The sequence below is a fragment of the Tiliqua scincoides genome, chromosome 6 (genome assembly GCF_035046505.1).
Source record: "Tiliqua scincoides isolate rTilSci1 chromosome 6, rTilSci1.hap2, whole genome shotgun sequence".
NCBI lineage: Eukaryota > Metazoa > Chordata > Lepidosauria > Squamata > Scincidae > Tiliqua > Tiliqua scincoides.
The window spans coordinates 1,864,164-1,882,202 of NC_089826.1; the positions used below are offsets into that span (position 1 = coordinate 1,864,164).

Here is an 18,039-nt window from a genome sequence, read left to right on the forward strand (position 1 = left end):
CTGAGGAGCCTGTGATGCTGGAACAAAGGAACGTAACCTTAAAAGCAATGCCAGCCCCAAGTTGTTCCCACCGACAGGTGGAGAGAATCCAGCCCAACCACAGCCTTGACCTGCTCCAGTTATCTACAAGGCAAGAGACTGCAGAGAAAAGAGGTCAGTCAACTTTCAGCTCCCCACCAAGGTCACCTTCAACTATACTCTCCACTGTGGCAACCACCTCTACTTAGCCTGCCAACTACGCCAGTGTAAAGGGTTTCTGTTTTAACAGAGAAATGGAGGAACAAATTGCTCTCATAGATTTAATGAGGAACCGACCCACAGGCTCAATTCAGATGACACATCCCTGCTGCTCCAAATCCATGCCACAGGCTTGTGTGTCCACTTTCTCTTACAGTCCTACGGCATGATCCAGCAAGAAGTTATTCTGCCTCCAACACAGACACCCCATTTTGCTACCCTAGCTGGTAGCCACCAACAGTTCTCTCGTGCTCCAGGAACATTTCGGATTCCCTGTGAGAGTCATCCAAGTCAGGCCCCACAACAGCATATCCCATTCTTAAGGAATGGTTCTCCTCAATCATGTCAGGAAACCATGACTACATGACAATTCTTTCAGCTTAATAGTTTACAGATGTAGGCACTTAAGTGGCAACAGGTTCCTCATCTTGCTGCTCAGAGAGGACCTCTTCCCTTCCAAGACCCAAGTCCAGCCCCACAGCTCTGCACAAACGAAAGTAGAAGTTGCATCAGAAAGCCTCAACTACCCGGTTTCTTAACAAAAACCGGGTGTCTAGTCCTCATGGCTGTGGAAGTGCACAGGACTGTTAATAGCAAGATCTGCACTGGCCATTCTATGCAAGACCCACATGAAGCAGCTTCACCCACAAGTTTACAGGCCATTCAGAGCAGTGGCACTGAGGAAACAGCGGCTCTCGGGGCACGACTGCTACTACAGTGTCTCAGAGGAGCAGAACAGAAACCGCATGAAAGTGAAACTTCCTTTCTTACTATTGCAGTCCGTCCCACAAAGGTGGGGTCACCAAGATTGCGCAAGAGGGAAAAGGACCCAGCAATGATAAGAACATAAGAACAGCCCCACTGGATCAGGCCATAGGCCCATCTAGTCCAGCTTCCTGTATCTCACAGCCGCCCACCAAATGCCCCAGGGAGCACACCAGATAACAAGAGACCTGCAAGGCCTCCTGGGAATTGTAGTTTAAGAACATAAGCACAGTCCCACTGGATCAGGCCACAGGCCCATCTAGTCCAGCTTCCTGTATCTCACAGCGGCCCACCAAATGCCCCAGGGAGCACACCAGATAACAAGAGACCTGCAAGGCTTCCTGGGAATTGTAGTTAAGAACATAAGAACAGCCCCACTGGATCAGGCCAGAGGCCCATCTAGTCCAGCTTCCTGTATCTCACAGCGGCCCCCCAAATGCCCCAGGGAGCACACCAGATAACAAGAGACCTGCAAGGCTTCCTGGGAATTGTAGTTAAGAACATAAGAACAGCCCCACTGGATCAGGCCATAGGCCCATCTAGTCCAGCCTCCTGTATCTCACAGCCGCCCACCAAATGCCCCAGGGAGCACACCAGATAACAAAGGACCTCATCCTGGTGCCCTCCCTTGCATCTGGCATTCTGACATAGCCCATTTCTAAAATCAGGAGGTTGTACATGTATTGTATGGCACATTGTATGGAGATTGTATGGCACATTCACTCTGTCTCAGCCTAATGTGGGCTGAGGGCTATTGCAAGGATAAATGGGAAATAATCTAGGCAGGCTGATGGTGCGGGGAGGGAGGGGGTGCTGGAGCTGCAGGGCCACTTGTTATAAGAACATAAGAACAGCCCCGCTGGATCAGGCCAGAGGCCCATCTAGTCCAGCTTCCTGTATCTCACAGCGGCCCACCAAATGCCCCAGGGAGCACACCAGATAACAAGAGACCTCATCCTGGTGCCCTCCACTGGTCCACCTAACCAAGACCTGCCTGCCCAACAAGTGGGAACTGTCCCTGTCAGCTGCCACTTGAGAGCCTGGAATGGAGGGAGTGTTGCTATCATCTGCATGTACCCACCCTCTGAACAGGAGCTGCCCTGGAAAAAATAAGCAGTTCTGACGGAGGACAGTGACCCTGAGCATGTTCTCCACAACCCAGCCCTACCTATCTGTGTCTGCAGCAGATTCCAGACCAGAAGGCAGGGCTTCCAAGCTGGGCTCAGCCCTTTCTGTAGAGGTTCCCTACTGAGGAGTAAACAAACTCATGACTGGTAGCCTCAGGAATGCCCCGAGGAACGCCACCTCCTTCATCATGGCCTACTCGCTTCACACTCAGCAAATGCCAACTGGCCGGCAGAATTCCTGGGTGCAGGCTGCAGTCACGCTCCTGGCTCCCCAGCCATCCTCATCCCACAACTGACACCTTCCCTGGTAAGTAATACACATTCTACAGGCAACAGCAGCATCAGGTAGACAGGCAAGCCTGACACAGAGTTTGGGAAGGAAGAATAAGAACATGACAATGCATCTGGGTTCAATATCCACCTGCCTCCACCAATGTTTGAAGAGGTCCAACTCAGAGGTCTCTGAGGAAGCAGCAGGAGGCAATCTTGACCCAAACCAACCCGACACTCAGGGCTGAAAGCAAAAAAGGCCATCCCAACACAACAGAGGCAAGAATCAATAGCCTGGACGGCTCAAGAGGGAGACCCATTAAATACCTGGAGGTTGGGTTTCCATGGCTCTTAGCCACAACAAACGAGCCTCCATGTCAAAAGGCAGGATACCTGTTGCTGAGCACAAACAGCCCTCAGTGTCATGTGCTTCTCAGAGCCAGGACATAAAGCGAACTAGATGATGTCTGGGTCTGACCCAGCGGAGCTACCAAGGAACTGGGGGGCCAGACCACAAATATAAGAGAAACCCTGATAAGGCCTTCACAGATGTAAGCTTTGGACCAACAATAAACATTTTGAAAACAACCCATGCAGTAGCCAGCCACGCACAAACACTCGCGCCGTCCTATTCATTTTGCCCTGGCATTGTCGTCAGTGGCTAAGCGACCCACAGCTTCCCAGGTCAAAAAAGCAGCAATCTTGTTAGCGCAAACTGATCTCTCGGATCTGGGGGATTAGTGGAAGACATCTCAGGCAAGCCTGTGCCACGTAGCTCCCTACTTAGACCTGAAGGCCCCCACACCACCCTCCACCAAGAAAACACATCACAATTCTTCTTCTCCCAGAAAAAAAATTAGAGCAACAGCAGCATAAAATCCACCTGCTTGGACTTGCGGCACTCCCTCTACATGACTGTCCTGTGATCAAGACACACCTCACTGCCCCGGCATGCAGCAGAGGCAGAAAACCCTGGGCCGTAAGAATGCCAGACACCAGCTACCCAACTCAGGCCTGCACTCTTTCAAATGGAAAGCCCTCAAGCAACACACAAAGGCAGGAGCCCACCCCGGGGGTTGTGCCCAACACCTGATATTTAGCAGAACGAGGGTGCCCCCCCACAAGGAGGTTCCAATTAGGAGATGGCCCTTCACGGATCTAATTTTGTTGAACCTGTTTAAGTTGAGCAAAGCCAGCAGATACGGCTGCACAAAACACTGATGGAATTCTTTGTACCAATATGGAAAACCCTTTTTTCTGTCCCGATCACTTTCACTGGATCAAATCCGCGTCTCTATCCACGTCACCCACCGTTTCATAAGCCTCCATCATGTAGGCGTCCCCTTCAATTACCTTTTTTTAAAAAAAAAACAAGGAAGATACAAACATTCAGCCTTTCCATGCAGGGGAACTGTGCCAACCACCTCATTATCTTTGCTGCTCTTTCTTGCAGAGTCCTCCAGGGAAGGAGCACTACCGAGGAACAAAAGCTCTGAAAAAATGGGGCACCTTCCCCTGCAGGTACCACAGTGATACCTTCCAAACTAAACTGCAGCTCCAGTTTAGTTTGGAAGCTTGGAACTGGTCACACAGCAAGCCCCCAGGCAGCCCTGCCCTCAGAGAAGCAGGTCTAAAGGATCAAGGGGGGTCCCCACACTCTTCTTTTCTTTCCCCTCAAAGCTCCACCTTTAGCAACACCATCAATTGCTGCAGCCTTCCAAAGTAAAGCCAAGATGGAACAAAGGCAGAGGGTGAGCGCACACAGCTGCCCCAGACATGCAAAACACACTTGTCTCCAAGCTAAATCTAATGGAAGATAACGGATGAGGCTACGACATCTTCACTGAAGGCAAAAAGATGCGAGACACACACTTGCGAGACGGCAAAAGGAAACAACTGCAGCCAACTCCTGTTTACAGACCTGATGCATGCACAGAAGGATCACCCACTCCCTTGGGCAACGGGGGATTATTTCTAGACACAGAGGAGCCCTGCCTCAAGAGCACCAGTCCCACACGCCCCTTGTCGGCAGGGAGAGACGACCAGGACAGGCAGTGGGGTTTCACACAGAGTGGGAACTACCAGAGCTAGAAGGAAGAGTGGGTTGGGGGAACAAGATGAGAAGAGGTGCCTCAGGTTCCACTCTTCCTGGAATTCTAGAGTATGGGGGGGCAATAGCACCAGCCCAATCATGAGGCCACACAAGCAGCAGATGGCAGGGGAGCAGAACCCACTTATGCCCAGGCCCTTATTTCCACCTCCTCTCACTCCCAATTAGAAAACCATGAGAGGGGCAGAGCAGAAGTGTGGAGAGAAGAGTGGCATGCTAGGGTGCTGGAGAAGCAGAGGCTGGCACAGACCCAAGCAAGGGGGGGGAACAGCATCTGGCACACCGCCTCAGGTGGCAGGAAGTCTTGGGCCAGTCTAAGGGGGGAGGAAAGAGGATGCGGGAATCACGGTTGATGGGCTGAACATGGCAATTAGAGAAGGAAAAATAAGGTGGGAGGGAGCAGAAAGCTGTAACACAAGACAGCCCCCCCCCCCCATACCACACAACAGAATTAACAGGTTCATAGATGAGCCCTGCTGGCAGAGATGAGCCCCTGGCCAGAATCCCTTGAATGGGCTTGGATGAAACGGTTCCTATATTACTGGCAGGTCACACAAAACCGAGGAACTGTGCCCCTGGATCAACATCACAAGGGACCTCTCTCCCCTGCTTCTCTGGCACTCCTCGAAAATGCTGCTATCCAGGGGGCCACTTGTCCAGGTGGATGAATATACCTGGTTTGCAGGTTCCATTACAAATCGCAACATTCTCAGGGGAGAAGCAACCAACCTTGACCTTCAGAAGATGAGTTGTCTGATGGTTACTTCACACACTGCACAGATATGGCTTCCCTACGAGAAACTGTGCCGAGTTCATGTGAAGACCATCACAAGCAACAACCCAATGCGTGGGCAGGCTTCTGCAACAAATGCACACACACACCTGCTCAACAAATATGAGGACTCACATTCTAATACCCTGCAATTTCCTGCACAATAAGAAATGAGCAAGGTGTGAAGACAGCCTTGGCCGACAGGAATGCAAAGACCTCACCCAAATGCTTTGGGACTTCAGGGAGTCCGCAGGGATGCCCCTCCTGAGAGAACAGCTCCTGTCAGATTATATGCAGGGTGACCCCAAGGAGGGCAATTCCACTAAGGAGCCTGATCCACTGCTGCTCTTGCAGTTCAAGGGCTTTTCCCCATGTCAAGCTGCTTCTCTGCCACTCACATTTGTAGCTTCTGGTCCTCCCACTGGACAGTGGGGAGAAGAACTTTCCTTCTTCCTTTTAACATCTTTGTTAATTCAGGCTACCAATCAACCAAATATTTTTAGGTCATCCATAATATTAACACGTGCTTAGGCACTTTCTGAGTGCACCACACATGTCACATGTATTATCATGATTTAGTCCTTACAACAACCTCACAAGGCAAGAATTATGACCCCCACAGTGCAGGTGGGGAGCTGAGGCTGAGAGCGTGACATGCCTGAGGCCACCAAACAAGGGCAGAGGCAAAACTCAAACACCTTGCGCCCCTACACTAGACCTGCTCACCAATTCATCCAAGGCAGCCGACTGGCTTTTCAACGGATAAACACAGGATCACGCTGTCAATTTACATGCTAGTAAAACTGACCCAAGTTCAGTGGGACTCCCAGGAAATGTGCCTTCTGACCTGCAAGACAAGTTACAATTTCACAAAAACTGCCACTCATTATATGATCCTCTACATCCCAATTTTTCCCTCCGCTTGCTTACATAGCCTCCTGCATCAGAAACTAAAAAAGCATATACTTGTTCTCTACCTTGCTGATTAAAATTTGCCCATACCAGTTTAATCAGCTAAAGTTTGAGTGGATTAATCTGATTAAAGCTTGCGTTCCTATCAAGAACAAACTGGAAACTGCCATTTAAGAGCCTGATCCCCATGCCAAGTTGCAATACGAAAAGCAAACAGGGTTACTGCTGTCCAAAACCAAGGCGTTCATTTACTGATTTTTCCCCAATACACAATCAACCAAAATCAGCCACCAGGTAGCACAGACCTGACCACTTGTATTCTCTTCTTTCCAACCCACCCCACTCCAATCCAACCACCTTTTATTTAGATTTTAAACTGCCTCCTTCTGCAGGCCTTGCGTGCCCCACCTCCACATCCTTGAAATCTTTCTCAGAAAGCAACACAGAAGTCCAGGAGCAGGTGAGAGTTCAGAATGGAAGGCAAATCACAGTGACAAGAGAACTAGGTGGGGGTAGGCGGGAACGGGCATTGAAGTGAGAGCCAAGAGGAACAGGGTTGGGGTTACCAGTACATCCAAGGACCGTATTGCACCAAATGCAGAGTCACTGGTAGGCAGCACGCCTGCCTTCCCAGTACAAGTGGATACATGTGCAAGATGGTGATGCTTCTCTTTGTCCACACCTTATATATCTCTGAGGGTCCCCCTGCAGTCCTTCTTTCAGACTGTTCTCTTACATGGGCTACTAGAGCACACATATTTAGAGCCTTTGGTATCCTAGTAAGGAAGGAGAAAAGAGATGTGCAGGACACAGGGAAGCCATTCAGGATGCAATCCTTGTAGGTTTTCATAAACAGGAGCAGGGCAGAGGGGAGGAGATTTAATACAAGAGAAAAGAAGGGGGGGGAACAGGTCAGGTAAATGCACCAGAGAAAAGGATTGACTTATTACCCCTCAACTCCAGGAAGACCTCCACACACACTTCTTAGCCCTGTTTTTGAGTATCTGCAAGATCACGGTGAGGAAAGCCGAGGGCAAGGAAGACACAAAGAACAGGCAAGTTCTGTCCAGCTCTCAGCACACTTCTGGAGTCCCAAAAGCAGAGGCAAAATTAGGGAGAGAGGCTGCACAAAGGAAGAAGGGGTCACTGAAGGGTCTTTCAACAATTCAGGTCTTTTATCCCCCCCCCCCCAGGTACACTGTGGTTGACCATTGTGTTGAACAGCAGAATCCAGGCAGTCATTTATTTCACTGTTAAAAAATAAGTTTTCAGTCCCACCAGAAGGGATCGCCAAGGCAGCTGGCAATCAAATAAACACAAGTTAAGAATTAAAACATGACTTTAGGTGACCGCAGGGAGTAGGGCAAGCAGATGCAGGACAGACTCAAAGGAGCATTCTTACACCCAGACTGACTTACCGTCTATTGCGGAGACATGCGGTGGGTGCGTACTCAGGTGAGGCAGTGCCTCCCCACTGGAGTCCTTCAAAAAGCATCGCTGCTGTGGGAGGTGCTCAAGCACTCCATGGAAGGACTGCCTCACCTGCGTCCACACCCACCACTCATCCCTGTTTCATTGCACTGAGGAGGAAATGAGGCTGGAAGAGGGGAGCTGGTGGAAGCAGAGAATGGTGTGCTTCAGCCAGCCCCCAGTACCACAATGGTGTGATCAGGCACACAACTGTGAGTGCAAGAGCCACCCAGTAGAGCAGGGAGGGGGAAGCGGGCAAGAACCAGGCCCATCATCTCCACCCTGTCAAGTGCTCCTCGTCGTGACTGCGCAGCAGAGCGCAGGGCGCGTGTGGCAGGCGATCTGGAGCACAGAGAGCGAACAAAGGCGCCTGCAACACTCCAGACGTCCTGCACTGAAGCTTCCCCAGGATCGCCTCCCTCCAAAGCGGGGAGGCTGCAGGGAACTTGCCGCAGCAGAGCAAAGCTGCAGCCCCGGAGCCAGGAGGAAGCCCCGCCGAGCTCCACGGGACTCACTCCCAGGGGGACTGCATGGCCAAGGCGCCTGCCCCACGCAACTCGGAGGCCGCAGCTGCTGCACCCGGAAGGCAGGCGGGGTGGAAGCAGGCACGGACCCCGCGCACCCTTCCTGCTGGCCGCGCCCCTCGCTGCATGTCCCACGCGCTGCAGTCCGGAGCTTGCAGCGCGCCCTCCCCGGAGCCCAAGGTCGTGCAACTGCTCCTTCCCACATGCAGCAGCCCCGGGCAAGCTCTGGGCTGCACGCTCCTCGGGGCAAGGACCCCCTTCTGCCGGCGGAGGCGGCAGCTCCTCCGGGGGCTTAGAAGCCGGGACTCACCGCCGCCCAGCACCTCCCTGCGCTGCAAACCACCGTCCAGCTCGCGCCTGCATCTGGGGCAACACAGGCAGCCTGAGCTGGACCTGGGAAGGCGGCGCCCCGCCCTCCTGCTCGCCCATTGGCCCTCGCCCCAAAGAGGCAGGCTCAACCCTTCCCAGCGCTCTCTCCCATTGGACAAGACGCACCGGCTCCCCGGGGAAAGAAGGGGAGGGGGGAGGGCGGGGCTTTGGGGAGCACTAAGTTGCACAGCGAAAGCGAAGCGCGCCCAGGGAAAGGCGGCCGCGAGCCTGGGGAGGTGCAGCCAATGGGAAGCGGGGAAGGGGGAATGAAGCCTTTGCAGGGCGTCCTGGGCGCGGCGGAGCCCTATTCATAGTTCTGAGTGTTGCACTAGGCAAGCTCCTTTGCAAGGGCAAGAGAGGCTCTCCTGTAATGAGTGGGTTGCCTGGGGGGGTCTCCCCGCCCCCTTGTAGCTTCTGCTGCAGAAGGCACTTGCAGCCCTTGCAGGCAGCCAGCACGCCTGGCTTGCAAGCAGCACTCCTGCTGCCGGCTGCAGCTGTGCATTGATTGGCAGAGAGCCTGGCCAGTCTCCGCCTGGCCCTTGCAGTGCAGCCTCAGTGGCTTTATGGGGCTTCCTCTTGCTCTGTGTAGATCTTGCTCTGTGTAGACCAGGGGTGCCCAAACCCCGGCCCTGGGGCCACTTGAGACCCTCGAGGCCTCTCAATGTGGCCCTCAGGGAGCCCCCAGTCTCCAATGAGCCTCTGGAGATTTGTTGGAGCCCCCAGTGGCCTGATGCAATTGCTCTCAGCCGGAGGGCAACTGTTTGACCTCTCATGTGAGCTGTGGGATGAGGGCTCCCTCCACTGCTTGCTGTTTCACATCTGTGATGCAGTAGTGGCGGCAAAAGAAAGGCTGGCCTTGCTTTGTGCAAGGCCTTTTACAGGCCTTGAGCTATTGCAAGACCTTCATTCATTCATATAAGTTCATCTTTAATATATTCATTTATGTAAACTTACATAAATTTATTCAAATTTTAAATGTAAATTAATTCTTTCCCCCCCCCCCCCCGACACAGTGTCAGAGAGCTGATGTGGCCCTCCTGCCAAAAACTTTGGACACCCCTGGTGTAGATGCATAGCATTGGGCTCCTCAGCTGCAACTCTATCCCCACTTTCTGGGGAGTAAGCTCCATTGACTAGAATAGGACTTCCTGTGCCTTCCTCCAGCCTGCCAGGGCTGCAAGCCACACTGAGTGTGTGTGAAGCCGATTGCCCTTCTCCGAACTCTGCTCCTTGCGCAGGACCTTCAAAGGTGAAAGCACAAGACTTCCAGTTGGATTGACAGGAAGTGTGCAAACAAAGGAGCACTTCATTTGCTAGTCCCTTTAAATAAAATCAGAAATTTCTGCATTTGAAGAAACAACGCAGGAAGCTTGGGAAACGGTTGTTTGGTTTTGGGTACTAGAGCTGTGGTGGCTTTGGGCAGCCTCCTGGGTCATGCTGGGTCATGCTGCTGATCTTCCAGAGGGGTCACTGTGCTTGTCTGTTGAAGCAAAAGCAGCAAAGAGTCTTGTAGCGCCTTAAAAATGGGTGCATTTATTTCAGCATCAGCTTTTGTAGATTGCAGTCCATCTGATGCTGCATGAAGGCTGATCTTGAGGAACCCCTCATAACTCCTGAGGCATCCCCAGAGAGGAGCTGTAGTTCAGTGCACTGGCAAGAAACATATATATGCAGAAGGTTCCTGGCTCAGGGTTGCCGGCCTTCCAGGACGGGCCTGGAGTCTTTGGGGATCAGCATCCAATTCTGTGACTACAGGAAACAGTCCTCGACATTTTGGCAGGGCCTCCAGGAATGTACACCATGTCATCATGTTGAGTATTTCCAGGAGCAGTATAAGTCAGTTGGCAACCCTGGGCTTAGTCCCTGCTCATCCTCCAGCACTGTCAGCCTGCGTCCCTGGAGAGACAGAAAGGACCTATGTCTGTCAAAGAAGACAAAACTGGGCTAGATGGATGTACAGAGCAATTTCATGTGGTCTTCTTGGAATCCAGTTTGAAAGCCACAGGGAGAGAGACGTGCAGACAAAGAGGTGAGTGGTTATTGCAAATTAAATGCAAGCTAAAATGGCTTTTGTTAAACGATTGGGCAAGTTTACTTATTTATTTATTGCATTGATAGATGCCTTCCTGCCAATGCACTCCAGGTGCTTTGCCATTTAAAATAATGGCATACGTGCTGGCAGCCACAGTCCAGAAGGAAGAACCGATGATCAGGGAAGAGGGAAGCAGCAAATCAGGCACCGGTTCTGGGACTGTGAGGCATAATCACGATTGTGACCAAGTGCAATAGTCATGATTGATTGATTGATTGATTGATTGATCCTCTGTTCACAGTGATCTATTAGTAACTAAAAATTGAGTCTCTGGAGTCCCTGCAGAGGCAGTCTGCTGCTGCATACCAGCTGCTAGGGAGCAACAACAGAGGATATGTTTCAATATAAATAAGGGCCTACTCCCCTTGCCCATAGCCCCTCCCTGTGGAGTCCAGAGATTAACTGTGGGGATCTGATGCCATCTGCCTGCATCTCTGCTCCAGACCCAAGCTCTCCTACATTCAACCCCAGGAGCAACATTGAACTAGGCCAAGCTTCAGAACTATCAGAGAAGCTCCTCCTTGGCTGCCTAGGCTTACCTTCCAATGGGGTTATTTGGAGGTAGGAGGAAGCAAATCTGGTTGCATGTCTCAGCTCAGGCCTTGCAGGCTCCAGGAAGGGGTCTTGCTGGCTACTCTTCAGTTCCAGCTAGACCTTTAGGCCCAAATCCAAACCAACTTTCCCACACTGACTCCTGTTGGCAACCTTCAGTCTCAAGAGACTCTGGTATCGCGCTCTGAAAAGTGGTTCTGGAACAGCATCTAGCGTGGCTGAAAAGGCCGATTCGGGAGTGACAGTCCCTTCCACACCGGGAGCAAGTGCAGTCTGTCCCTGGTCTGTCTCCCTGGCTATGGGCCTTCCTTCTTTGCCTCTTTGCCTCAGACTGTTGGCCAAGTGTCTCTTCAAACTGGGAAAGGCCATGCTGCACAGCCTGCCTCCAAGCGGGCCGCTCAGAGGCCAAGGCCACACTGACACAGCTGCGCCAATGGGGCATGTGCTGCATCCTGCAGTTGGATGGAACTCAGAAGTCTCCTGAAGGTCAGAGCTGCATTGCCCTTGCCCCAGTGCTGGAAAGTTGGTTAGGATTGCGCCCTTAGTGGTGCAACAGGGCAGTCTTGGGTACTCTTTGAGGTTATGCCAGGCATTTACCGTACTTCTGGGTCTGCTTCAGCCTCCTGTTCTTCTCTTCTGGTTCCCAGTCTGCTGCCTTTCATGCTATCTATCACGCTTGCCTCTGCATCCATCTAGTCTCTGGCCCAGCTTTCCTGCCTCACATGACCCTCCTTGACCCAGAGTCATGGGTGTCAAGGGCTGTACCACCATGTATATGCGCAGATCAGCCAGTGCAATGCAGCCCTGAGCACTCCCCAAATCGCTCCAGGTCACATGAGCAAAGATGCATACCCCAGGAATGACAAATCAAGGGGGGGGGGAGAGGAATCCATCCCAGGCTCAAAGACAGAGATCAACTAGAACTGAATGCATAGCAGTGAAAGCCATTTCCTTGTGGGAGGTCAAGACCGTTGAAGTCATGCTCTTTCCCATGGGAGCTCTTCCTGTTATTAATCCCAGATGCAAGTAAACAGACTATGGTTAACGCCAGTGAGGGAAGCACTCTGCACATGCTCAAATGCACACTTCATTTTTAGGTCACGTGTCCAGATGGAAGTCTGAAAGAAGCCCCGAGTTAAATTTGGCTACCCCTACCTTCCCCCACCCCCCAGGATTAAAAGATAGGTACTCTGTACAAGCAAGAGCTCTCTGACTCTTCGAATGGCCCAGCGTGCTTCATTAGGGATGTGAGATCATCTTATCAGTGATCAATCTGGGGACCCTGCCTGACTCCCTTTAAAGCTCCAAAACAGTGAGAGAAGGTAAAGTTGGTGCACCTTCCAGCCTGTTCCTTAATCCAGGTTCCACCTTCCTGTTTTCCAGGGAAAACCGAAGCCAGCAGGGAGAACAAGGAGGTATATAAGGGGAGCATTTGACGGCCACTCTCTCTCCTTGCCATTTGCCTCCTGGAGCCTGAATTCTCCTAAGCTGTGTATCATTTTAGCCCACAAAGCTGGAACTTCAGAGAGATTAGCAGATAGAGCCTTAGCTATTTTCATTCCTGTGTTTTCCTTTGCATATTTTATCTTTAGGAACTTTGGTTCTCTTTATGTATTTTTAAATAAATTTTTATAAAGTGAGTTCTTGATAGGTTGGGTGAATCCAAACCTATGCTACACTTATGTCCAGGAGCCTTAGATCCCAGCTACTGTTGCAGCTTGTATTGCTTCACATTTCTCTCTCTCATTAACAAAGCAAAATTGATTATGTAAAATAAGTAACTGCATGCACATTTACTTAATTTGCATAATATATGCAGGTCCCAGACTCCATCTGTTCTTGGCACTGAATTTGGGGTTTCTTCTTCTTTCATACAGAAATAAATTCCAAGGTTCATCCAGGAACTATCCTGTTCTGGAAGTATCAGACAAGAACAGCTGTGGAGTTTTTGGATTGCTGCTGTTATTGTGGCATCTGTCTGACTGGTACATCACACAAAACGCATGTAAAATCTGCTGAGTACAAGGTGTCTGTGCAGTTTTTCACCTTCCCATGACTAGCAGGGGCGGAATAAGTGGTGCAAAATATTGCAGAACCAGTCAGGTAGAATTTTTAAAAAATGATATTTGCATACTTTGTACGGTTGCAGAATTTAGTTTTCTGTGGCACAGAATTGTAATGCTTTAAAATTAACTAATATTTAGGGCACAATCCTAACCAGGTCTGCTCAGAAGGAAGTCCTATTTTGTTCTATGTGTGGCTTACTCTCAGGAGAGTGTGGTTAGGATTGCAGCCTCTGTTAATCATTTTAGCAATAACTTTTTCTCCTTGTGGCAAAAAAATGGGGTTCCCATGACAACAGTGACGCAGACCTCTTTGTCATAGTTGGGCCCTGTAAAAATTCCTTGGGAGACTTGAGTCCCTTTGAACTCTTTCTGCTTTTAATTATCCTCAGCAAAAGCAAAATGCAAAGTTTGCCAGATGCAGCAGAATTTATTTTGATAAGGGAATAGCCAGGGTGCACAGCTGCTTAAAGGTGTAGAAACCGTGGTTGACCTCATTGAGGTGGTGGACATGTGTCTGGGATGTTAACTGCTCAGGTAGTTAAGCTGTGTTGTAGTTAAGCTCCATCCTACAACAATAAAACTCCCTCCATAGAGAAAACTAGCATTGCAGAGAAGAGATGTTTAAATCTTTAACTTGCTATGAACAGCACACTTTTATATGGAGCAGCATTCTGCTATAAGAGCTGCTGCATATAGTGCAGGCATGCGTGATCCCAGGGGTGGCTGCGGGTGGCCGCGGGTGGCCTTAAACAGGGGCCTCCAGCAGCTACCTCTCGGTACAGTACCTTGCTCCTTACACCTTGCTGTGCTACTCAGATGACAACCAATGGAGACACTGTAGATCAGCGAGCCCAGTCAGGTCAGGTGATCTGAGGAAACAATAGAGGCTTGGCTGGCTCTATATATCACTTGCTTTCTCAGACTAAGCAACTTGTGCCTGTTGATACTGCTTCCTGGAGTGGCACCTTTGGGTGCCTGACTCCCCACCCCCTCCCAAACTCTGTGCCTGCTCTGGGATCGGATGTGTATCCCACTGCTTTTCCCTGAGCCTGGCTGAAACCTGACAAAGTGCAACAGCCTAAGTGCAAGTTTCTACCTTTGGGAACTGGGCCTAAGTCTGCCTGCCTGCCTGCCTACCTATCTTCCTCTTGGCCCATACTCAGCTCTGGCTCTCCTTTTGGGCAGATGCTGCTGTGCCATTCTCAGCATGTCTTGACTGATGCAAGTACAGCACAAGAAGGTCTTGACTTAAAATATGAATCTGCCTGACTTGGGTGTTGTCCTCAAAGCTTGCTGCCTCCCCTGCAAGTCACAGAAATGTGATTTCCGCTCACCCACCCATCTGTTGTCGCCCTGCTCCCAACATGTCACAGAGGTCTGGCGAGGGGCTCTCTGGTTTCCTTCAGCCGCTCTTCGTGACAGCCCAGAATAACTCAGGTAATCACATCAGAATCTCTAATTTACTAATGGACGGGGGTCGATGCTGGAAGGCAGCAGAGAGAGGTCTTGTTTCTATCTCTTCTTAGTCATCAGTCTTGGCCTTTTGCTCCCTTTGTGGGATACATTGTCCTTGTTCTTCATGGGCCCAAGAAAGGGAGGGGAGACAAGTGGTTAGATCTCTTTCATGCAACCACCTCCCAGGAGAGATCAGAGACCAAGAAGCAGAGCAACTGAGACCAGGCTCACACTTGGAGCAACTGTCATTTGGAAAAAAAAAAACAGGCTGTTGAGGTCACGCAGGCAGCAGGTTTCGTCTTCCGGCTCCAGGGTTCAGAAGAAAACCAAAACTAAGCAAAGAAAAAAAGGAGAGCTCTGTTGCTGCGAGATGTTTTTTGACCCCTACAAGCCTTGTGTGTTCTCTTTGAGGACAAAGGAGAGGAAAGTTGATTCAAACATTAATTGGGCTGCAAGGTCAAATAATTGCTGGTGGCATTTGGCATTACCAAAAAAATCTCCTGTTGGCAACCTTCAGTCTCGAAAGACTCTGGTATCGCGCTCTGAAAGGTGGTTCTGGCACAGCGTCTAGTGTGGCTGAAAAGGCCGATTCGGGAGTGACAATCCCTTCCACACCGGGAGCAAGTGCAGTCTGTCCCTGGTCTGTCTCCCTGGCTATGGGCCTTCCTTCTTTGCCTCAGTCTGTTGGCCAAGTGTCTCTTCAAACTGGGAAAGGCCATGCTGCACAGCCTGCCTCCAAGCGGGCCGCTCAGAGGCCAGGGTTTCCAAAAAAATCTATCTGGGCACAAAACAGTAAATGGGGGGAAATGATTAATAGCCAGTCTGAAAATGTCCGATTGGGGGCCTAATCCTATCCAATTTTCCAGTGCTGGTGCAGCCTTGCCAATGGGGAATGCACTGTATCCTTTGGTGGAGAGCAGTTACAGAGGCCTCCTCAAGGGTATGGGAACATTTGTTCCCTTATCTTGGGGCTGCATTGTGGCTGCACCAGAGCTGGAAAGTTGGACTGGACCATGAAATGAATATCTAATGGAAATCCAGCTGGAACAGGAAATATTTAGTTGTTTTGAACCCCCAAACCTCTTTCAGGTGAATCAGGCCTGCAAATGCCAGCCCAATGAACAGATTATTTCCAAAAGATCCCCTCACCTCTTTCTCTTCCTTCTGTCCTTCCCTTTCTTGTCAGCTCAAGCTGTTGGTACATTTCAGTTGACCGCAACTGCATTTTTTCCTGACTTGAGAAGGAACAGGTGGGCACCAATTGGTCTGCCTCTTTCAGGCTTGAGAAAAGCTTGTGGTGTATTGTCTGCTGAGCCTTGAGTCCTGATTCCTGCTCCAGAGCAGTGATGGTAATGGAACAGGTTGATTGAGCATAGCTCTGTACAGCTACCTGGCAGGGTGGTTAACGCAGGCCTGCAGCAGGACTTCTCCTGGGCGAAGGAGGGAGGAGGCTGGGCTCTATTTAAGGGACAGTGAGTGCACAGGTAAGTTGCTGTGCCTGAACACCATACAGGTGGGGTCAGTTGGTGTTACAGGGCTCCAAGTATGGCAAGAGGCTGCTATAAAACCATTCTTTTTAAGCCCAAGTACAATATGCCATTATGACTGCTCTTAAGCAGATAAGTGGGTGCCTCTCTTGTGAAGCTGGTAAGCAATTTGCTTCCTGATTCCTCCCACCTGCAATCTACTGTTGGGGGAGAAGTGAAAAAGAGAGAAAGAGAAGGCGTACCGTTCTCAACTATCATCCAACTGATTTTTCTCAGATACAGATATTGTAATATTGATGTCGGGGGATAAGGAAAGCATTGACGTGTTTGAAAAATTGGAAAAAAAAAATTTAGATCAAAAAAAAGAAGCCCTTCTGCAGAGGTTCCATTTTAGTGCTGTGTGTGCCACATGAACAACCCCAAGTAGCCTGACTCAGGTGTTAGGAGGGTGCTGCTTTCACAGGTAAGGTTTGAAATGCCTCTGGGCCTCTTCAACTGCTTCTGCAAATGTTTGGTTCACATTAATGCAGACTTCAGGAGGGAGAAGAGAAGCATTTGAAAGGCCAGTGGACACTCCAACTACTTCAGGCTTCACATTTGCCTTTCAAAGCAGCTTTTTCAAAGCCCTTTAGCACCTGATCTGTCCAAACCTGGGATCTTGCTGGAGTATGCAGACCACAGAGATGAAAGAGAGGCGTGAAATTTTTAATGCTGAAAATTTTACACAGAAGCCTGATGAAAAGAAACAAAATTATGCCAAAAGTTAAGCTTAGCCTCAACTATCCCGCAGCAACAACCTGACGCTACCCACCTGCAACTGTAATAGATTAAAGACCGCTAATCAGCAGAATAGTTCTGTTTATCCAGGCAACCTCTGTGCACTGGTTGAAACCAGCAAGAGTGGAACATGTTGTAGTCTGGCATGTTGCATTCATCTTGTGAGTGTTTTAACATGTGCTAAAGCCCTATGTGCTGTGCCAGTGTGTCCTGAGAATAACTCCATAGGGGGCTTAAGTGGAATAAGTCATGGATTAGAGGCCTGCATCTCAAGAGATGGTTTATGGGTCTGGACTGTGCCTCTTCACCTCCCACTCACCACTGATTCCTGAAACCTCCTTTTTGTTGTGGCTGCCAGACCCCAGTCCTAGACACCATGTTTCCTTATGACAAGTGATGTGCTGTGCTGTGCTGGGCCAGGTTGCCCCACAATTTGCACCACTATCTCAAAGCATTCACAGTGCTCAAAAGCACTGGAAAAGGTCTTCCTCTTCCTGTGGCAATTTTAACAAACAAAAAAATGGTTGTGATTGGGTGCCACTGGAAGGCGTTCTCCTCCAGGAGCCCAGGGTGCCAAAGAAAGGCTCTGTGTCTTATAAATCACTCTTGTAATAGCAGTCCAGTGACCAGCATACACCTAACTGAATGCTTTGAGAAAATCCTGAGATCTGTATGGCCATTCCTAAGATGTCTGCAAAACATATCGCTATGCGAACTAAACAGGGACAACCAAACAACTGTCACCACACCAAGCCTGGAAGACCACACAGTAGTTCAGAAGTCCACACAGAATTATACGTATAGATCCTTTAGAGCCTGAATTCCATGTGATATCTGTAGAGGCATATAGATAGTGGTAGGCACTTGATGTGCAAGTTCATCATATCAGAGTCATGCTATAAAGGTTTATAGACAAGCCCATCTGATCAGTACAGATGTCAATAAAAGAGGGTTTAGAGATGTGCGTGGCAGTCTACATCGTTATACTAAACTGCATCCTGCAACAGAGTGAAATTTCTCATCACAGCTCAGCCAAGCTTGCTACAAGAAGGAA

The 18,039-nt window shown here is 50.0% G+C and overlaps 1 protein-coding gene across 5 annotated transcripts in view; it reads right to left on the bottom strand.

Moving 5' to 3' along the window:
* Positions 1-8,586, bottom strand: part of ADISSP (adipose secreted signaling protein) — a 44,965-nt gene extending 36,379 nt beyond the window's left edge. For 2 of the 5 annotated variants that reach the window (XM_066632174.1, XM_066632173.1), the window contains exons 1-2: positions 8,498-8,586; positions 7,144-7,316 (exon numbers count right to left, since the gene is read on the bottom strand). The gene's annotated coding sequence lies outside the window, so the exon portion shown is untranslated. The remainder of the gene's footprint in view (positions 1-7,143; positions 7,317-8,497) is intronic. The other 3 variants (XM_066632171.1, XM_066632172.1, XM_066632176.1) reach the window with 2 other exon arrangements.
* Positions 8,587-18,039: the final 9,453 nt, after the last annotated feature.